The following is a 6,000-nucleotide window of genomic DNA, read 5'->3' as shown; positions in this document are numbered from 1 at the left end:
AGGTTAAATTGGATTAAAGGATGATTTGATTTGGATTTTGAGAATTGATTTTGTGATTGATTGATGTGATAAGTCTTTAGGAAAATATTGAGGATGATTGATTGAAGAGGGATGATAGTGATGATTAGAAGAAATTTGGTGACTAGGCTATCCTTGGCATGAACATGACTCAATAGATGATTGGTTCGGATGGCAAGTTGTATGAAGGGACACGACCACCGTGATTTTGATGATAGTTGGTGTTAAAAGACAAACCTGAACCTTGATGGAGGGCACAGACTCTTAATTCATCACTAACATCAAACTCATTGCTATGACCACGGATGTAATCGTGGTAATGATGCAAGAATGTCCTATGTTTAAGAAAGAGTTTGTGGTTTGTATACCAAAATTTCTGACGTCTAATGAGTTGTGCTTGTGTGAGCTTCTTCTTCTTGATAGGTCGGTGGATTGACTTCTTAGGATGCTTATACAACTTAGGTTTATGGAACATGAGATGGACGGAGTTTCGACGCAATTAGGACTTTGTGTGGATGGTGACTAGAATGTGACTTGGGTATGACTATGTTTGGAATCGTGACTAGGATCTTGACTTGGATGATTGTTTGTTTTAGACAAGTGTTCTTTGCAAAGTGTTTGTGGATAATGATGTGTTTTTAGTCTACTCTTGGCAAGTAAGTATCAAGCAAAGCAAACACAGTGATCACATGAATTTTAGCTCAAAGACACTCATGCTCATTTACAACATTTTTAACGCTGGCAAGGACAATAGTCATTGGATCCCAATCGGTTTCTCAGCTACGCTTACCCAGAGCGGACACTTAGATGCTTGACCCCACTGGCTCCCCTCCATGACACTCACTTCTCTGGGGCAACCAAGCATCAATTCCCATGAAAACTCCTCATGGCGAACTTTGTGTCTCTACTAAGGGCCGTAAAAATATGGGCGGCTTCAGAGGTCCGACCTCCTACACCAATGACTAGAAGGTTTTTGGCCACTATGCACAAGGTGTTTAATATGTCTTCCCATTAGGAGCGACCCTTCGCAGTTGCACAAGCACAATTGAGGCCTATAGCCCAATGAAGCACCAAGAACTTAGTAGTCACGCAAGCGTGATTGAGATCTCTAGGATCCTACTAAGCACCCAATGTGAGAGAGAACTCTCATATAGCCCCAACCATTGACCCTTTCATCATAAATGGCCTATTTATTATAGTGAGTTGAGAACCCCAGGTGCGGGTGTACTCACTTGGGTCGTTCCCCTCTTACCTTCTCAAAGAGCAAGTTGGGAAGGCAGACCCGCTAAGGGTAAGCATGCATCAAACATGAAAAACTTGGAGGGTCTAGATTTCTAATCGTCTAACTAGACAAGAGCATATTCTCCTACCTTTACATTTTTCACAAAACACAAAAGACAATGGTTCATTTATCCCTTAATTAGATCTAGGTGCCTATTTAAGAAAAAGACACAATGTTTGGTTGGAACTCCTAGGCAACTTGCAAAACAATCAAATTAGTAGTTTTTTTTGTGTTTCTTAGGTCTTGGACATTCAAGTAAGCTGCAACACTCATAAAAAAAAATATCAGTAGCTACTAGCCTACAGAAACAACACACGCGCTAAAATGCAGTTAGTCGCACTGAAGTGCCTGCGCAGGTGCCAAAATGCATGCATACGCGCTATGGGGGCCGAAATCTAAATAGATTAAAAGGAATAAACATAAATAGAGATCATGATTTTATACCCGTCTGTCGTGCTATTCTAGATTGGTCATGCTGAAGCGCCTGCGCACGCGCTGAAATGCGTGTGCTCATGTTGAAACGCCCATGCTTGCACTAAAACACTGAAACTTGGAATAAAAGTTAGCAGTTAGATTTTAAAATTCAAATTTAAATTTTTTTGGTAGAGGGTGGGATTTTGAAAATAGACGCGCTAATGCAGTTTCTCCCGAGCTAAAACGCTTGCGCATGCGCTGAAAAGATAAAAAAAGTTAGTAAATTACAAAAATGACAGTGAATTTTTTTTTTTTGAAATTTAAGTTTTTCTCGCATTGGTGCACCTGCACTCGCACTGAAAGGTCTATCTGTCGCGTTGAACCAGAATCGCTTGCGCTGATTTGCAGGCACTCACATTGTTTTGATACCTTTGAATTGTACACTCACAAAAATGTTAGATTTAGGGATGTGGGTCCCACCGGGCGTGCCAAAATGAACCAAGGGAAAATATCTTGGTGCAAGGTTAGATTGTTAATTCAAATCAAAGCACAAAACATGGAAATAAAAGACATAAAACAACAATCTATGATACATTGACAAAAGAGTTCTCTTGTTCCTCCGATTTGGACTCTTGATGAAGCCAAGAATGCGCCTCTCCTTAGCTTGATTGGATTGGTCCAATGTAGATGTGTGGTTGTCTCTCCAAAGTGTGCACAAATGAGGATGGAGATGGATAGATGGATGGAAGAGTGAAGTTGTGGATGAGGATCAAAGTGGCTAAATATGCAAGTGGGGATGATTTTGCTAGAATTTAGGTATCTAGATGGATTTCACTAAGCAAATTAGTAGCATGCACTTACAAGATTTTGGAGATGAGATATGAAAGAATGGAGTCCTCAATTTATAGGAAGAGAGGAGGAGAAATAGAGGGCTAGGATAGACCCAAGATGGAGGGTCAGGATTTCTTATGATCCCACACAAGGCCCAAGAGGAGGTGTGGAGACCAAGAGATATGCCTTAAAGGTATTTCTTGTCTCCACACTCCTCAAGGTTCATTAGGAAGACTTCCCAATGTACCTTGAGAAGAACAAGGGATAGGATATTTCTTGAATGATGAAAAGGAATAATTAAATTTTTTTCAAAAGGGATGCTCATGGGGATTGGAGGAATAAGGAGGAATTAAAAATTCCTTGGAAGATGAGATGCTTAGAGGAATGTGACATTTTGAATCTCACATTCACCTAGGAAAAGAGCATTTAAGGGGAGTGGTTGGATAGAAGGGACAAGGAGTTGACTTTGTGGCTAGTCATGATGATTAGCCACTAGCAACTCATTAGGAGAGGGATTAGAGGAAAGATTAGGTGGGATTAGGGTAGATAAGACTTGTAGGAGGATTTGACTAGGAGAGAGAATGAGTGGAGGGAATTAAAAATTAGAAGAATAATGCTAAGTGAGCTTAGGGAGTTTGTAGAAGAATTTATTAGGTTAATGAAGGATTAGGAAAAAGGTGATTTGAAGGAATCACTTAGGTTGAAATTAATTAGTTAAGAGGAGGAATTTGAGGAGATTTAATATTGAGGATTTTTAGAAGAATAAAAGAGGATCAATCAACAGACTATAGTGACAATATTAATTATAATTAATTAATATTGAGGAAGAATTAGAAATTGGGATAATTAATAAATTAATTATGTCAGGAACTTAAAATAATTAAAATAATTATTTTTAAGTGTCTACAATTATGTTTCATTTATTGATGATTTTAGTAGAAGGACATGGGTATATTTTCTAGAGAGTAAATCTGAAGTTTTCAATCGATAAAAAGAATTTAAAGAAATGGTTGAGTTGCAGACTGGAAAGAAAATTAAATGTTTGAGGATTGATAATGGCGGTGAATTTTGCTCTAATGATTTTGATAGATTCTGTAAAGACTTTGGCATTAAAAGACAAAAGACAACTCCATATTCTCCACAACAAAGTGGAGTTGCATAAAGAATGAACAAGACACTGATGGAGAAGGCTAGGAGTATGCTAAGTGGTGCTAGTCTAGAAAAAAAAATTTGGGTTGAAGATGTTGCCATTGCTTGCTACCTAATTAATAGGTCTCCTACATCAGCTCTAGTTGATAAAACACCTATGGAAGCATAGTTGGGTCACAAACCTTCGTTGAGACATCTTAGAGTTTTGGTTGTGAGGCATATGCACATGTGCCAAAAGAGAAGCAGACAAAGTTGGAGAACAAGGCTGTGAAATGTATCTTCATCGGGTATAGTTATGGTGTGAAAGGATACAAGCTTTGGGACCCTATTGTAAAAAAGGTAATTCTCAGTAGAAGTGTTATCTTTAGAGAAATTAAGTCTCCTTCTGTTACATTGCAGCCAAAACAGACTAAAAAGGAAGATGTGATTCAATTCCCTTCTACACCTGAAAGAGTTGAATCGAGACTCCTAGATAGGCAAGAAGTTGAAGAGAGCTCGTTTAGCTCTGAATCTTCAGAAGAGGAGGAAGAAATTCCAACTCATCTTGTTCGAAGATCTACAAGACATAGACAACCACCTGAAAGGTTTTCACCTAATGATTGGAGATGTATTTTTACTTTGAATACTAATGTGGATGAACATGAATCTGTAGAAGAGGCATTAGATATGAATAATATAGAATCTTGGAGGACTACTATGGAAGAAGAAATGGCAGTTTTGAAAAAAAATTATACATGGGATCTTGTACCATTGCCTGAAGGACGGAAGCCTGTTGGTTGCAAATGGGTGTTCGAGAAAAAGATTGGTTCAAATGGAAGCATTGAGAAGTATAAAGAAAGGTTGGTTGTAAAAGGTTACTCTCAGGTTGAGGGTGTTGATTATGGTGAGATATTTTCTCATGTTGCCAAAATGACATCGATTAGATTTTGCTTTCTATTGTTGCTTGTTATGATTTAGAGGTTGAGCAAATGGATGTGAAAACTTCTTTCCTTCATGGTGATTTGGAGGAGGATATATATATGACACAGCCAGAGCACTATGTGATGAAAGGGAAAAGTAATTTGGTTTGTAAATTAAATAAATCTTTGTATGGCCTCAAACAGAGTCCTAGGATGTGGTATAAAAAATTTGATACATATGTGTTGAGTTTGCTATTTGAACATTCTAAATCATATCACTGTGTTTATTATAAATCCGATGGTGATAATTTCCTGTACATTGTATTGTATGTTGATGATATGTTATTCATTGGTAAAGGGAAAGGTATGATTTCAGAATTAAAATCTCAGCTCGCTGCTAAATTTGAAATGAAAGAACTTGGTGCAGAAAAATACATTCTTGGGATGAAAATTAGAAGAGATAGAGTGAACATAAATGTATGGCTAGGCTAGAGTAAGTATGTAAATTCAGTGTTACAGAGGTTCAACATGCAGGATTGTAGACCATTGTGTGTTCCTTTTACAGTTGGAATGAAATTATCCATTGCAGATTGTCCTACATCCCCATCAGAGATGGAAGACATGAGAAGAGTGCCTTACCAAAGTGCAGTTGGAAGCTTGATGTATGCTATGGTAAGTACTAGACCAGAAATTGCCCAAGCAGTGGGAGTTCTATCCAGATATATGTTTAATCCTAGTAGAGTTCATTAGGATGGAGTCAAAAGGATCTTCAGATATTTGAAGAGAACTATTGGTTCTCCAAAATGCACTTGGCGGGGTTTTTTGCACTGCCCCCAGGGACAGAAACCAAGTCGGACCCTCAAACCATGCATGGAGGGGCCAACCTCTAGACCATTTAGGATACTCAGGGACTTGGACCAACAATATAACAAGGATTTTTTGATTATCCTTCTACACTTTGGGCTCTACAAAACCCGGGAGGGTGTTCCCTTAATGCTTCTGCAATCTCTGCACCTCACTTGCAGGCGACATTAAAACAAAGCAGATGGTCTCACTCCTAAAACAAGGCTCAAACAAAGAGGGAGAATGCTACAGAGTGGCTAGATCTCAGTGTTCCTCGAATTGCTTTGGAGTGTGAGAATTTTTTGGCAAACAACATCATACATAGAAAATGAAAAGATATTATGATATTATCATAGCTATAGCAAGCTATCGATGAGTTATGAGTAAAGAAATGTCATAGAAAAATGACTAGAAGCAACGATCAATGTTTTATCCATTGGGCAACTGAAATTGCAGAATGCAAAGATAAATATGCAACAAAAACCTTAATCTAATAGACAAAGATCTCGAGATAAAACTGCCTTACAATGTATCTCATCTATCTATCCCAACCCACAATACTTA

The sequence above is a fragment of the Cryptomeria japonica genome, chromosome 5 (assembly GCF_030272615.1).
Source record: "Cryptomeria japonica chromosome 5, Sugi_1.0, whole genome shotgun sequence".
In the NCBI taxonomy this organism is placed as follows: Eukaryota; Viridiplantae; Streptophyta; class Pinopsida; order Cupressales; family Cupressaceae; genus Cryptomeria; species Cryptomeria japonica.
Note: the sequence above shows the minus strand (reverse complement) of the source record.